This window comes from Zalophus californianus, chromosome 6, assembly GCF_009762305.2.
Source record: "Zalophus californianus isolate mZalCal1 chromosome 6, mZalCal1.pri.v2, whole genome shotgun sequence".
NCBI lineage: Eukaryota > Metazoa > Chordata > Mammalia > Carnivora > Otariidae > Zalophus > Zalophus californianus.
Window position 1 is genome coordinate 20,052,740 of NC_045600.1, and position 17,292 is coordinate 20,070,031.

Sequence of the window (17,292 nt, forward strand, 5' to 3'; positions counted from 1 at the left end):
AATTTCCATCACTTCACTACTTTCTACAACTTAATGAAACTTTCAATTGCTCTCTAAAATTTACAAGTACTGGATTTTCTTTGGTCTGAATGATAGATAAAAACACATTGCACCAAAATTTTAGTTTCCACTGCTGTTAAAATACACTGCAGGGACCTATGAAAACACTGTCTACTATATAAATATATGTTGATGTTTCAAGTGTAATTACTTCCATGGGGACACTAAATATATTCCATAGATTGTAAGGCAATCATAAGTCAGAAGAGACATCGAGTGTCTAAATAATGTAAATGCTTGTCTTGAGTCATGGGAGAAAACCCTAGAACCATTTTTCTTACCATTATTTCAGCAGCCACTGCTTTTGTTTGTCTGAGAGGCAAATAACTGGAGCTACCTATGTTCATCTGGTTATTTCAGAATCCCTGTGCCCCTGTCCAGATGAAACCACTATGCATCTCAGCTCTCATTTATGGGTTCTTGTAATAGTGGCGTTCTAATGACCTTGGGAAGCAATGACAGTCCCGGGGAAACACTTCTATCCTTAGAATCAAGTCATTTTTGGTTACCTTGGTTTTAGTTTTAGGTAGTGTATATACATGCAAAAGTATTTCTCTCATACAACCAAAGGATTTTGATTAAACTCTTCCACAGTTCAAGAAATACAGTTAAATTTAGAAAAAGCAAGCACTGGCATTTAGAAGCTTAAAGCTAGAAAATATTTTACAGAAAAAAATATGTAATTGCATTGATAAAAATCAATAAAATATAATCAACATTGTCAGCTCATAATTTTTGTAGGCATTTACATAAAGGTGAATAGTTACTTATAATGTAGTATAAGAAAAAATGGTGAAGCAAACTGGATTCTTTTTTCTCAACTTGGTCAATAAAACTGAAATGTAAAGTGGTATTAGATCACAAACCAAGGAATTTTTCTTCCAAATTATCTCACTTAAATCTTTACAAGTCATATAACTTCTTTGTATCTCAGTTATATCATACCCAGAGAATATGCTAATTTTATTTTCCACTTTGATTCTAAGATTTCCTATTGATAATATGTTTTTATTCTACCTCATTCCTGAAAGATTTGCTGTGTCTCGTGAAGGTAAAAAGCAAATCATGTTTTTAAGTAAGGGTTGAAGAAGGTAAAGGTAGAGGAAATAAGACAAGATCAGAGGTAAAGTCAATACACAGTACTTATATTTTCTCTGTGTACCTGCATAATTTGCAACCTTAACACAGTTACAACTGACAATTACTGCATGTGACAATAACTAATTGTAATTACAGAGTGATTTAATTACAGAGTGATTTAAAAACATAATTTTGGGGAACAACTTTAATTTTACTGTTGACTCTTAGAATTCTTTTTTTTATTTTTTTATTTTTATTTTTTTTAAGATTTTATTTATTTATTTGAGAGAGAGAGAATGAGAGATAGAAAGCACGAGAAGGAAGAGGGTCAGAGGGAGAGGCAGACTCCCCACTGAGTGGGAAGCCCGATGCGGGACTCGATCCCGGGACTCCAGGATCATGACCTGAGCCGAAGGCAGTCGCTTAACCAACTGAGCCACCCAGGCGCCCGACTCTTAGAATTCTTTATGGCTTCTTATATATTTAATTTCTTGCTAATAGATTGCATGAAAGGCCTCAATTCTTCAGCCCTCCCAATGAAGCTGACCTTTGCCATGTAACTTAGCAGCACTTCCCACTAAAGTGCTATTTCTCTGTCCCTGAGACTAGGCTCAATCATATGACTTGTTTTGGCCAAGAGCATGTTGGTTAGCATGATGTTACTAGAAAAAGTACTTTCACAGAAAATAATTGTGCAATTAGACTCACTCTGGTGTTTCTGCCATGACTAAGAGATGGACATGCCTGGACCAGCCCACTAGGCTCAGGAAGAGAATAAGTGATATGAGAACAGAACTGCCTAGTTGTACACAGCCTAGTTAAGATAACCTAATACTGAAAGTGGCAGATATGTGAGAAATCAATTTTATTGATGTATATGTCACTGAGATTTCCAGTACTTTGCTAAGCAGTATTAGCATCCCAATATACCCAAAAGAGCATTATTATTTTTCATAGCTAATGGTACTCTGTGGCTCAGACTCACAGAGAGGTGAGTCAGTCATGTCTTCTACCTTAAAATAACAGCTAAACTTGGAAATTGTGCAGTGTCAAGAATGAAATAAATCTGCTTCCCAGGACTCATGTTCTACATGAGTTTTTAGAGGGCCAGCCCAATACACAAGCCATTTTTTGAATGAGCTTAATTATGATAGAATATAGGCATGAGAACACCTTTTATCACCTGCTGTTTTTCTTTCTATTACACTTGCTGGGATTTATATTCTATTGGGATTCAATCCTATCACCAAAGTCAGCCATGAATGTTTAATTCTTAAATATTAATGCTTTAAGTAATGAAACAATTGAACATAGACTTTTGGACCTCTTAGAGTCATGGGAAGTAAGCTAATGAAAGCTAAGCACCCGCTTCTGATAAAACAGCTTTGGAAAAAAGAGAGAGGGTGGTCCTTCCTAAAGAATGATAATAATGTGGTTGATTATGAGCCATAACATCATTTTACTCCTTTCTGAAATGGGATGAGCTGATAGTCTACTCCAGCAGAATTGGAGTCCAGAAGTAACAAATATCACCTTGTTTGGCACCAGCCATGTTTCTCCCGTCCAGAAGCCAAGGGAATGCTACCATGGGACCAGTGGTGTGGCAACATGTGGCTAACAAATGTGATTGGATTGTTAAATAGTTTATGACATAAGCCATGAGAGCCATGACTCATTGATAATTTTGTTCTTTTTTTTTAAAGATTTTATTTATTTATTTGACAGAGACAGAGATAGCAAGAGCAGGAACATGAGCAGTGGGAGTGGGAGAGGGAGAAGCAGGCTTCCCACCAAGGAGGGAGCCCGATGGGGGACTCGATCCCAGGACCCTGGAATCATGACCTGAGCCGAAGGCAGACGCTTAACGACTGAGCCACCCAGGTGCCTGATAATTTTGTTCTTTGACAGTGTGGAGAAAAATCACATTTCTTCAAGTTTTTTTTTTTTTCTTTTTTAATCAAGAGCTTTACTATGTAAAAATTTAACACTTGAAAATGATCTGTGCTCCCTGTAATGTTGTTAACCTGGACTTATGAAAGTATCTCATGATAAATTATAATTCAAATTTGAGGTGTTTTCTAATTTGGCAAAATATTTGGTTAACATTTAATAGAGGTAAGGAAGTATCATGACATTTAGCATCAGACAGGCTGCAATTTACATCCCTGATCTATAATTTTCTCTACTGACTGCTTGGGTCAATTAGTTAACCTATAAATCATCAGCTCTATCAGTTGTAAAATGTTTTCTGAAACCAACTATCTCACAGGGTTATGAAATATATAAAGACATAAAAAAAGCTTAGCATACTGTATCGTACTATTTCTAGAATTATCTTAAGTTAAAATATTTAATCTTCTAGATTTAACAAGTTAGTATTTAATTAAAATCTAAGATGAACTTTAAAAGACTTCAGAACATGAGAATTTTGTTGATGTTTATTTTTTTATGTGAGATTCAAATATTATGAAGGTTTCCAGTCAAAATTAAAATCATATGAATTATGCAAGTTCAAGATGGTTAGAATAAATGACAGAATAACTGAAAAAAATTGTTCCAATTCAGTATGTTAAAAGATAAACTGAGGTATGTTAAAAATGTTGAGTTTGAGCAAAAATCTATTCAATACGGGCAGCATCAAACAGGAGATGGTTAGGAGCACTCTATCCACCGGACACAGAAGAAAGACTTTTAGAAAGAAGATGTGGAAGCAAAGGAAGGAAATTGTTTGATTGTCTTAAGTAGCTCCCTTATTCAGGAAAGTGGAACTGGTCATGACTGGCTATCCTTAGGTTTCAATTTCTTGACCTTGAGGGATTTACAAGCTTAAATTTTTTAATTTGCTTACATAGGCTCTCCAGGCACTAGAACCACCTCAGTCTAAGATCTCCTTGTTTTTTTTATTTAAATTTTATTTTATTATGTTATTTTAGTGACCATATAATACAAATTAGTTTTTGATGTAGTAATCCATAATTCATTGGTTTTGTATAACACCCAGAGCTCTATCCAGTATGTGCCCTCTTTAATACCCATCACCAGGCTAACCCATCCCCCACCCCTTTCCCCTCTAAAAACCTCAGTTTGGTTCTCGGAGTCCATAGTCTCTCATGGTTCATCTCCCCCTTGGATTTCCCCCCCTTCACTTTTCCCTTCCTTCTCCTAATGTCCTCCATGCTATGCCTTATGCTCCACAAATAAGTGAAACCACATGATAACTGACTTTCTCAGCTTGACTTATTTCACTGAGCATAATCTCCTCCAGTCCCATCCATGTTGATGTAAAAGTTGGGTATTCATCCTTTCTGATGCCTGAGTAATATTCCATTGTATATATGGACCACATCTTCTTTATCCATTCATCTGTTGAAGGGCATCTCAGCTCTTTCCACAGTTTGGCTATTGCAGACATTGCTTCTATGAACCTTGGGGTGCATATGGCCCTTCTTTTCACTACATCTATGTCTTTGGGGTAAATACCCAGTAGTGCAATTGTTGAGTCATACATTAGCTCTATTTTTAATTTTTTGAGACACCTCCACACTGTTTTCCAAAGTGTCTGTACCAACTTGCATTCCCACCAACAGTGTAAGAGGGTTCTCCTTTCTCCACAACCTCTCCAACAACATTGTTGTTTCTCGCCTTGTCAATTTTTTCCATTCTAACTGGTGTAAGGTGGTCTCTCAATGTGGTTTTGATTTGAATTTCCCTGATGGCTAATGATGATGAACATTTTTTCATGTGTCTGTTAGCCATTTGTATGTCTTCTTTGGAGAAGTGTCTGTTCATGTCTTCTGCCCATTTTTTGACTCGATTATTTGTTTTTTGGGTGTTGAGTTTGAGAAGCTCTTTATAGATCTTGGAAATAAGCATTTTGTCTGTGGTGTCATTTGCAAATATCTTCTCCCATTCTGTGGGTTGCCTCTTTGTTTTGTTGACTATTTCCTATGCTGTGCAGAAGCTTTTTATCTTGATGAAGTCCCAAGAGTTCGTTTTTGCTTTTGCTTCACTAGCCTTTAGAGATGTATCTTGAAAGAAGTTGTGTGGCCGATGTCAAAGAGGTTACTGCCTATGTTCTCCTCTAGGATTTTGATGGATTCCTGTCTCACATTGAGGCCATTCATCCATTTGGAGTTTATCTTTGTGTCTCGTGTAAGAGAATGGTCGAGTATCATTCTTCTGTATATAGTTGTCCAATTTTCCCAGCACCATTTATTGAAGAGACTATCTTTTCCATTGCATATTTTTTCCTGTTTTGTCAAAGATTATTTGACCATAGAGTTGAGGGTCCATATCTGGGCTCTCTATTCTGTTCCATTGGTCTATATGTCTGTTTTTGTGCCAGTACCATGCTGTCTTGGTGATCACTGCTTTATAATACAGCTTAAAATCAGGCAACGTGATGCCCCCAGCTTTGTTTTTCTTTTTCAACATTTCCTTCGTGATTCGGGGTCCTTTCTGATTCCATACAAATTTTAGGATTGTTTGTTCCAGCACTTTGAAAAATGTCATTGGAATTTTGATCAGGATGGCATTGAAGGTATAGATTGCTCTGGGTAGCATAGACATTTTAACAATATTTATTCTTCTGATCCATGAGCATGGAATGTTTTTCCATCTTTTTGTGTCTTCTTAAGTTTCTTTCATGAGTGTTCTGTAGTTCCTAGAGTATAGATCCTTTACCTCTTTGGTTAGGTTTATTTGGAGGTATCTTATGGTTTTTCATGCTATTGTAAATGGAATCGTTTCTCTAATTTCTCTTTCTACAGTTGCATTGTTAGTGTATAAGAAAGCAACTGATTTCTGTGCATTGATTTTGTATCTTGCCACATTATTGAATTGCTGTATGAGTTCTAGTAATTTGGAGGTGGAGTCTTTGGATTTTCCACATAAAGTATCATGCCATCTGCGAAAGGAGAGAGTTTGACTTCTTCTTTGCCAATTTGAATACCTTTTATTTCTTTTTGTTGTATGATTGCTGTTGCTAGGACTTCTAGTACTATGTTGAACAATAGTGCTGAGAGTGGACATCCTTGACATATTCCTGATTTTAAGGGAAAGGCTCTCATCTTTTCCCCATTCAGGATGATATTCACTGTGGGTTTTTCATAGATGGATTTTATGAACTTGAGGAATGTTCCCTCTATTCCTATACTCTGAAGAGTTTTAATTAGGAAAGGATGTTCTATTTTGTCAAATGCTTTATCTGCATCAATTGAGAGGACCATATGGTTCCTCTCTCTCCTCTTATTAATGTGTTCTATCACATTGATGGACTTGCGAATGTTGAACCACCCTTGCATCCCAGGGATAAATCCTGTTTGGTTGTGGTGGATGATCCTTTAATGTATTGTTGGATCCTATTAGCTGGGATTTTGTTGAGAATTTTGGAATCCATATTCATCAGGGATATCAGTTTGAAATTCTCCTTTTTGAGGGGGTCTTTGCCTGGTTCGGGGATTAGGTAATGCTGGCCTCATAGCATGAGTCTGGAATCTTTCCTTCTGTTTCTATTTTTTTGAAAAAACTTCAGGAGAATACATATTATTTCTTCTTTGAATGTTTGGTAGAATTCCCCCAGTAATCTGTCAGGCCCTGGACTCTTGTTTTTTGGGAGGCTTTTAATCACTGCTTCAATCTCATTACTAGTTATTAGCCTATGCAGGTTGTCAGTTTCTTCCTGTTTCAGTCTTGGCAGTTTGTAGGTTTCCAGGAAGGCATCCATTTCTTCCAGGTTGCTTAATTTATTGGCATATAGTTGTTGATAATAATCACTAATAATTGTTTCTATTTCCTTGGTGTTAGTCGTTATCTCTCTCCTTTCATTCATAATTTTATTAATTTGGGTCCTTTCTCTTTTCTTTTGGAAAAGTCTGGCCAGTGGTTTATCGATCTTATTAATTCTTTCAAAGAACCAACTTCTAATTTCGTTGATCTGATCTACTGTGTTTTTGGTTCTAATTCATTGATTTCTGCTCTAATCTTAATTATTTCTCTTCTAATGCATGGCTTAGGCATCTTTTGTTCCTTTTTCTCTAGTTCTTTAAGGTGTAAAGTTAGTGGGTGAATTTGGGATTTTTCTATTTTTTTGAGTGAGGTTTGGATGGCTATGTATTTCCCCCTTAGGACCACCTTTGCCATATCCCATAGGTTTTGGACCGATATGTTTTCATTCTCATTGGTTTCTATGAATTGTTTAAATTCTTCTTTGATTTCCTGGTTGACCCAAACATTCTTGAACAGAGTGGTCTTTAGCTTCCAAGTGTTTGAATTTTTTCCAAATTTTTTCTTGTGATTGAGTTCCAGTTTTAAAGTATTATGGTCTGAGAATATGCAGGGAATAATCTCAATCTTTTGGTATCAGTTGAGACCTGATTTGTGACCCAGTATGTGGTCTATTCTGGAGAAAGTTCCATGTGCACTCAAGAAGAATGAGTATTTTGTTGTTTTAGGGTGGAATGTTCTGTATATATCTCTGAGGTCCATCTGGTCCAGTGTGTCATTCAAAGCTCTTGTTTCTTTATTGATTTTCTGCTTAGATGATCTGTCTATTGCTGAGAGTGGAGTATTGAGGTCTCCTACAATTAACATATTGTTATCAAAATGACTATTTTGGTTAACAGCTGGCTTATGTAAATGGTTTCTCCCATGTTGGAGGCATAGATATTTACAATTGTTAGATCTTCTTGTTGGACAGACCCTTTAAGAATGATGTAGTGTCCTCCTGCGCCTCTAACTATAGTCTTTAGCTTAAAATCTAATTTGTTGGATATCAGAATTGTTACCCCAGCTTTCTTTTGAGGTCCACTGGCATGGAAGATGGATCTCCATCTCTTCACTTTCAGTCTGGATGTATCTTTAGGTTCAAAATGAGTCTCTTGTAGATAGCATATGGATGGTTCCTATCTTTTTATCCAATCTGCAACCCTGTGCCGTTTTATGGGAGCATTTAGGCCATTCACATTGAGAGTGATTATTGAAAGATATGAATTTATTGTCATCATGTTGTCTGTGAAGTCCTGGTTTCTATAGATTGTATCTGTAAATTTCTGTACTATATCTCTCTTGGGGTCTTTCTCCTTCTATAGGACCCTCCTTAATATTTCTTGCAGAGCTGGCTTAGTGGTCACATATTCTTTCAGTTTCTGCTGCTCTTGGAAGCTCTGCATCTCTCCATCCATTCTAAATGAGAGCCTTACTGGATAAAGTATTCTTGGCTGCATGTTCTTCTCATTTAGTACCCTGAATATGTCTTGCCAGCCCTTTCTGGCTTGCCATGTCTCTGTGGATACATCTGACGTTATTCTGATGTTCCTCCCTCTGCACATAAGGAATCTCTTCCCCCTAACTGCCCTGAAGATGCTTTCCTTGGTTCTAAGATTTGCGAGTTTTACTATTACATGCCAGGGTGTTGGCCTGTTTTCCTTGATCTTGGGAGGGGTCCTCTCTCCTCTAAGACAGGAATGTTTGTTTCATTCCCCAGATTAGGAAACTCCTCAGCTACAATTTGCTCAAATATATCTTCTAGTTCTCTCTCTCTCTCCACCCCCTCAGGGATCCCAATAATTCTGACATTGGAACATTTCATGGTGTCACTTATTTCTCTAATTCTGTTTTCATGGATTTTTGTTGTTTTCCCTGGCCTCCTCTTTCTCCTTCTTTTCTATCAATTGGTCTTCTGGATCACTAATTTCTTCTTCTGCCTTGCTTTCCCTAGCTGTTAGATTATCTAGATTAGATTGGATCTCATTGATAGCATTTTTAAATTCTGCCGGTTCAGCTTTCATTTCTGCCCTTAGAGACTCTATGTTGCCATTAATCAATTGCTCCAGTCTAGGTATTGTCTTCACAACTGCTACCCTCAATTCCATTTCTGACATCTTGGTTATATCTGTATCCATTTGTAAATCTGTGGCAGAAGTCACAGTCTCTGAGTCTTTCCTATTTTGGGGGTTCTTCCTCCTAGGCATTCTGTTGAGGGGTGGTTGAGGGAATGTACAGAGTCAAATTATTGACCATAACCCACACAAGATGCACCTGTTTTACAGGGACCTTAGGGTTGTCGGCCTTTTGTTCTCCCAGCCTGTCTTCTGGGACAGGGGCCTGCTGCGCTGTTACTCAGGCAACCCTGTTTGGGTAGAGTTGCCCTGCCCCCTGTAAGCGGGGGGTGGGGGGAATTGGCTCAGTGAAAACCAGTTTTTTGGGGCTTTTGTTTTCTGGTGGCTTTCCCTGGTGGCTTTCCACATCTCTTCTGAGAGTCAGAGCAGAAGAAATCGTTTCCAACCTTCTGCCTCAGAACAGAGAGATCACAGTCTGTTCTTCAGTGGGCTCTCCAGGCCACACTACCTCCGTTTCTGTCTGTGCTGCTATAAACTGCAGCATCTTGGGTTGTACGGCCCTTAGCAGCGCTCCCCGTCCTTGCCTCCAGGTTGGGGAACAAGGGCATATCTCTGTTCTTTGTGCTTCTAAAACCACCAGCCACTCCCAGTTCACACGCAAGATCCTGCCGATCCAGGTTTCAGTCCGGGGGGCTGCCCTAAAGTCCTTTCTCCGCTGGTACCGGTCTGTGAGTCTGTGCCCGGTCCCCAGTATGGGAGACTTTTGCTCACTGGTGGTGTAGGATCCCCATGGCTCCCTCCCTCTTCTGTTTATCTTCTGATATCTGCCTGTGGAATCATGGCTCCCTGCTTCATATTTGACACCAACTTCCTGCATATTCTGTTTGTAGAGATCCAGATATATCTTTTTACATCTCAGGCTTATTTTGTGGGTGTTCAGAGTGGTCTAGTAGCTCAATTCAGCTCAATTCTGGGGACTGGTTGGAATAGGGTCCCCTACTCCTCTGCCATCTTTTCTTCCCTAGCTAAGGCCTCCTCATTTAATTAATTTAAAAAGTATATCCTTTGCCTCTACATTTAAAAGACACATTTTTCTCCTGTGTCATTGATACTTTTCCATCATATTTTTTTTCCTGTTGAACTTATTCATTTTTTCCTTAGATTCTTTATTAACTTGATTTTTGGCCAGGCAAACATGTTCATTGGCAGATTCCTCTACCCTCCAACACCTTAAGCTAGTATTAATGAAGACGTCTTTTTGGAGGGGAAAAATATTTAGTTTAATAACCAATTTATCCTAGTTCAGCATCATTCATACTGGGAGGACATACCCCACACTAATCACGAAGAATGATATCATCATTATCCATTCTAGTGATTACAAGATAATTAATATCTAGTGATAGACACATTCAAAATTTCATTACATTTACAAAATAAACTGAAAGAATTCTCCAGCTCACTATCTCTTGATGCTAGTTATTTTCCAAGAAGATTTATCCAATGTTATGAAAGCTACAAATTGGAATTAACTTGAGCTTTGTTTTCTTAGCTTCTTTCCACCTCCCTACTCCACCAATAAAATCTTAATAACGAAATAATTGCATGCATTATTTACAGTTGCTTCTCTTTCATTTTCCGTTCTCATATTGAGACCAGTATGCAACCCAGTGAATTAAAAGCACAGAGCTAACTATCATCTTCCTCATGATATCTTAAAAAAAAATCCAAAAACAAAAAACCTCATTCACAGTTTTCTTTTGATATTGTAATAATCAAGACCAAATTACTGTGGCATGGCTGCTTGTTTCATTGGGGAAAGAAAACAGAAATATTCTCCGCTAGTTAGACTTACATGACTTCTTTTAGAAGGAAGGGAATAATTTATTTTTTAAATGAAGTGAACATTAGCCCAGGGGGCTATGATGGCAGCCAGGCACATAAAAGGCTTTTTTGTTTACATTTTGACACAACAGAGATGAGAAATACAGGCGGAGCATCCTAGATTCTACCTTCCCATTAATGCACTTTGAGCCTTTAGCCACAAAATGACAGGTTGACCAGAATTTAAAAAAGGAACAGTCATTAATCTACATTTTTTGTAATGTTCAAATAGAAAAATAATGTTGTAATGGAAATGACACAGTTCTGAAGACCTATTACAGCCATCAACCCAAGATAATCCATTCAGATATTGGGACAATGAATATTTCTGGCTTCAATGTCCTCATTTATAACATGGAGAAATTCAAGATGATGCCTAAATCTAAAGTTCTCAATTTCTATAATCACAAAGAGATGAGTTCTTGCTGATTCCTTTAACTCACAGTGGAGAAGTTATCTGCTTTCAAGAGATGAATACAATCCCATTCTCAAGAAAGGTCTCACTCTTCATTATCTTTCTCAGCTTTCCTTCTTGATTTGTAATAGGACACGCTGTGTGAGGTAGGTGAAACATTAAAGTGATTAATAAATCAGATTCTGTAGTCAAATTGCCTGATTTCATATCCAAGCTTTGCCACACACTGATATGAACTTTAGGGGAAATACTTAGCTGTTTGCTTCCTTAGCTTTAGTAGAAAAAACTAGGGGTAATCATGGGGACTGCCTTTCAGGGTATCTCAGTGTTTTTCCTGTATCAGTACATGTAAAGAGTTCATCACAGCACATGGCACATAGTAAGTGTTCCACATATACTTGTGCTATTTTAAGGCTAACCTCAGCACAAGGACTAATACAGACTCCTCTTTTAGGAGAAAGTCCTTCCTAATCATTCAAATAAAACTTGGGTAACCATCCCTAACCTAGTAAAACACATTGGCTAAGCCACCCATCATTATAAAAACAAAAGTTAATTTCCCTTTCTCTCCAGCTATGAGAACTTCCCCCCAGCACAGGCTGAAATGTACAAAATATTGTTGAGTTGATTTATCTGTCACTTATCTCTCTACCTTCACTGATGGTAGAGAATAATTCTGGAGTGTGGAGTTTATTGGGCATTGGTTTCCCTTTATTTTTACACATCTCTTCTGCAAAATATCTATTAAAACTCTACCTTTCTAAGCATATTAAAAGATGCACAATATCATTTGTCATCAGGGAATTCAAAGTAAAATAACAATGAGCTACCACACTAAATGAGAATAACTGAAATCCAAAAACCTGGAAAGAATATGGAACAATAGGAACTATCTTTCATCGATGTTAGGAATTCAAAATGGTACAAACTTAGTGAGCATTGGTGGTATAGTGGTGAACACAGTTGCTTCCAAAATTGTACACCCTTTTGGAAGACAGTTTGGCAGTTTCTTACAAACCTAGACATAGTCTTACCACACAATCCAGTAATTGGGCTCCTGGGTATTTACTCAGTTCAGTTGAAAATTTATGTCCACACAAAACCTACGTGTGAATGTTTACAGTAATTTTACTTATGATCACAAAAAATGAAGCAACCAATATAACTTTCAATAGATGTGTGAGTGAACAAATTGTGATATATCCATACAATGGAATATGATTCAGTGAGAAAAAGAAATGAGCTAACAAGACATGGCAGAAACTTAAATGCCTATTTCTAAGAGAACAAAATGTTACATAGTGTATGATTCCAATTATATGACATTTCAGAAAAGGCAAAACTATGGAGAGAGTAAAATGATTTGTGGCTTCCAGGGGTTGGGGTCGGGGAGGAAGCATGAATAGATGAAGCACAGGGGATATTTAGGTTAGTACAACTCTTCTGCATGATAATGTGATGGTGGACACATGACATGATTTGTCAAACCCATAGAAATTTACAGCACAGGGCGCCTGGGTGGCTCAGTTGGTTAAGCGACTGCCTTCAGCTCAGGTCATGATCCTGGAGTCCCAGGATAGAGTCCCACATTGGACTCCCTGCTCAGCAGGGAGTCTGCCTCTCCCTCTCCCGCTCCCCCCTCTTGTGCTCTCTCTCTCTCAAATAAATAAAATCTTTAAAAAAAAAGAAGAAATTTACAGTACAAAGAGTAAACCATTAATGTACACAGATTTAAAAAAACATCATTTAGGAGGTCAGTGGATCACAGGAAGGTGTGCAATCATGATAAGAAAATCTAACTCTATTACAAATGTATGAAACAACCTGACTAAAGGGGGCAGTGGGGAAGAAGTACTGACCTAAGTAACTTTGTAAATAAGTGAAATCTGTAAGACTTATGGCAAAAGGAACAACTCAAAAGCACTGCATTCTAACTAATAAAATCATATCCTGGGGGGCACCAGTTAACAATTCTAGAACTATTATAAATGTATATTGAACTGAAAAATTAGATAAGTGAATGGTGGAGGGTGGGAGCCAGGTTTTTCACTGCTGGAGAATTTACAGATAAGCAAAATAGAGAGGCTAGCATCATCAATGTAATAATAAATTAGAGTTGGAGACACCAGAATGAATTCAAGTTTAGTTTAATATAGATGCATATGGTTACATATGCATCTATATATGGATATGTGTATGTAATGGAGGAAAACAAGCATGGGATATGTGAAAACCCCTGTACTATCTTCTTAAATTTTCTGTAAATCTAAAAATAAGATTGTTCTAAAAATAAACTATAATTTTTTTAAAAGCTCTGCTTTTTATATTACCTCTATATTTCTTCCCAAATTAATCCCCTTTTCTTCTTCCTCCCTCCTTCTATCATATACCTATATGAAAACATTTATTGGCTTATATAAAAAATCAACATCAGACACATATATTTTATTTATTGGCTTATTGTCTATAACTTCCATCAGAAAAGAGAATTTGCTTATTTTGTTTACTACTGATTGCCCAGGGCCTTGAATGTTGTCAGATTAACAATGAATATTTTTTTTATTATTCCCAATTACTACATGACAAATGTTTAATGGGTATTACTTATGGTAAAAAAAAATTGTTTACCCAAAATTCAAATTTATTGCAGTGTCCTGGATATTTGTTTTCTGCTATTGGTTGATTTGGATTTTGCTCAATCTGTTAACCCTACTTGCAACTTATACAACTATGGAGACTGTCTTATCCCATATGGGCTGCTATAACAAAACAGCATGAATTAGGGTAGCTCATAAGCAATGGAAATTATTTCCCATAGTCTGGAGGCTGGGAAGTCCATGACCAAGGCGCCAGCATGGAGAAAGCCCTCTTCTGGTGAAAGCCCTCTTCTTGGTTCATAGCTTGCACCTTCTCTCTGCATCCTCACATGGTGGTAGGGGATAGCGTTATCTCTGGGGCCTCTTTTATAAGGCATTAATCCCATTTATGAGGGCTCAATCCTCAAGGTTTAAGCAACTTCCAAAGACCCCACCTCCTAATACCATCACCTTAAGGGTTCATATTTCATCATATGAATGGGGGGGCAAACATTCAGACCATAGCATAGACCCATTTATAAAGAATGCAAAATTAAAAATTTTTGTATAGCTCAGGAATGGATCTATCTAAATGAGGATCCCAAAATTTAAGCTTTAATAGTTTCATGGAATATCTGCTTGTCTGTAGGACAACAGTTGCACTTCTCTACTCCAGATGGAGGTTGTAGAATGCATATCAGAGCAGCTTTACCACTCCTGTCTGGTGCCATTGACAAAAATTTCTAAGGAGGCTTAAAATGTCAATTTTAGAATTACTCTTTAGGAGCCTTTGTCTTGACACACTGTAAATTAAGTTCAGCTGTTCTCACCACGGGGTCTATTATCTCTTTGATGATCACTTAAGTCCAGTACATTAATGGAAATTATGTGCCACATCATCAGGAGGACAGACCTCCTTAAAAGTCAATTAGTTTCATAAAATAGATGCCATCTAGAGAGCAGAGCCAAACTATGATCTCATTGGTATATACCAAGTTTTCAAATACTGGGGATGACCAACAAAAGGTTTGTACTAGGGAGTTTCAAAAGATATGCTCTATGTAAAGGGATATAGAAGCAAATATTAATTTTGCAAAAGGAATGCTGTCAAAGGTAAAATCTCAGTCTTTAGGCAACAGCAACCCACATATCCTCCAGAGAGCGGTAACAGAAGCAGGGGTTGGGAAGCAAGACTAGGATGGAGGAAAACCCTGGGGGAGAAAGAGGAAGCTTCCCAGGCCCAGTGTCTAAAACAACCTGTCATTTCCAGAGTGGCTGGTAAGGGAAGGGTCTCCTCCTCCTCCTGGATTTAAGCCCTCCTCTTTGGGCTGTATTAAATCTTCCTAGTATTAGATCTTGCTTCCCTGGCTACCACACAGTTCATAGCTAAGAGACTTGTCTAGTAACCTATGTTCTACATGTTTAACACTGGTGTGAATATAGATTACTAGAAGAACAATGGAGGGTTGTGTGTATATGCATGTGTGTGTGTGTGTGTGTGTGTGTGTGTGTGTGTTTAAGAATTGCTTAAAATCTAGGGGCCTATTTGAGCTCAAGAAAGGAAGGACAGACATAAGTGTATCCCCATCTCAGGTGTGAAATCATCCTCATGGGACTGCACATCAAGTTCACTACAAGGAACTACTTATTTGAAAATCAGTGTCCATGTTATAGAGTAAAAACTTCTATTTTCTCCCAAGGAACTCTTGTCCTTTTGTCTTCCTCCTTTTCCCTCCTCATTCTTCTTTTTTTCTTTTTAAGATTTTTATTTATTTATTTGATAGAGAGAGAGAGAACACAAGCAGGTGGAGTGGCAGGCAGAGGGAGAGGGAGAAGCAGGTTCCCTGCTGAACAGAGAGTCCAACACGGGGCTCAATCCCAGGACCTTGGGATCATGGCCAAAGCTGAAGGCAGCCACTTAACCAAATGGGACACCCAGATGCCCCCCTCCCCATTCTTATTTTTTAAATTAATTCTGAGGAGATGATGTGAAGTCTTAAGATCAAAAACATGAATCAATCAGTTAAAAATGCTTTATCTTTATATGGAATGTCAGATTGGTTAATGAAAACAAAAAACAAGTAGTGGTTTAAGTGTCAGTCCTATTTCAATTTTTCAAGATGTTTATTTTTTAAAAGATTTTATTTATTTACTTGAGAGAGAGTGAAGGAGAGTACAAAGGGGGAGGGAGAAGCAGACTCCCCACTGAGCAGGGAGCCCAAATGCAGGGCTCTATCCCAAGAGCCCAGGATCATGATCTGAGCTAAAGGCAGATGCTTAACTGACTGAGCCACCCTAGCACTCCGAGTTCTTCAAGATGTTTAAATCATCATATTAGGAATCATAAATCTTGACGTTTCTTTCTCCTTTTCATTCTTTGGTGTTTGGCCTCTCTCTTCCTTCAGAAGCTGTCTATATCTCCCTATCTTTATTTCCATTTTAACCAATTAGACTGGTAGTAGAAAGGATGCAGTTCATGGTCTTGAAAAATGTTTCCATTTGTTGAAACTTTCTCATTCTTGGCTTTTTGGCTGATTCATTCTCCTGAATTGGTAGCAAAGGTATGTCTGGGTGACATTTAGAGCCGTTCATTTCTCAAATTTTGTGAAAATTAAAACAGGACTCTAGAGAGTTCAAGTCAGATAAGGAAAAAAATGAGGGACAAGCCCAGTATCCATTGGGCCTTTTAAATTTTGCATCTATAAGAATTGTAAATATATGATTACTGTGCCTCTGACTTGATTCAAACATGTGAGTTCCTATGCATCCAAAGGTAGAGGTTGTTTGTATAAGAGATTCTACCAGCCTAGAGTAACATTCCACTGACCTGTGAGGTTGGTGAGTTTTGTGTTTAAGTCTTTAGCAAAAGAAAATACAAAACAGTATTTTCTTTCCCCTGTTCACCTAGTGTCATCTTTGCCAACTTCGCAAGTTTGATTACTCCTGTTCATCATAAAAATCTTCGTCCAGGCATCCTTATTTAAGACTATCCTCAAGGCGACCAGGCTAATTACTGTGAACTTTAAGCAGCTGAGTTAAAAATAACAGCAGCCAAATATTTACCAATGCTGACTAAACAGATTCTTCCTCATTTGTCTCCACATATATTTTTTCCTCCATACACCAATAAAAAACAGCATGGTGTAGTTGAAAACTAAAAATGTGTATGCACCTTGAAGCAGGGTGCCCTGGTTTTGAATACTGCTTTCAGCAATTATTAGTTAAGTGGATTCCTGGTAAATCACCTAATATCTATAACCCACTACATAGCTCCTGCTAAATGTTTTAAAAGAGAAAAAGTGCCCAGCACTGAGGTGATGTTTAAAAACAGTGGCTATCATTCAATCTCTAATGACCCCTCCTTTGTCACCTTCCTTCTAGTCTGCTGTAATTTTGATGCCTAGCATTCTTATTTCTTGTTGGGAAGACATTTCCTTTC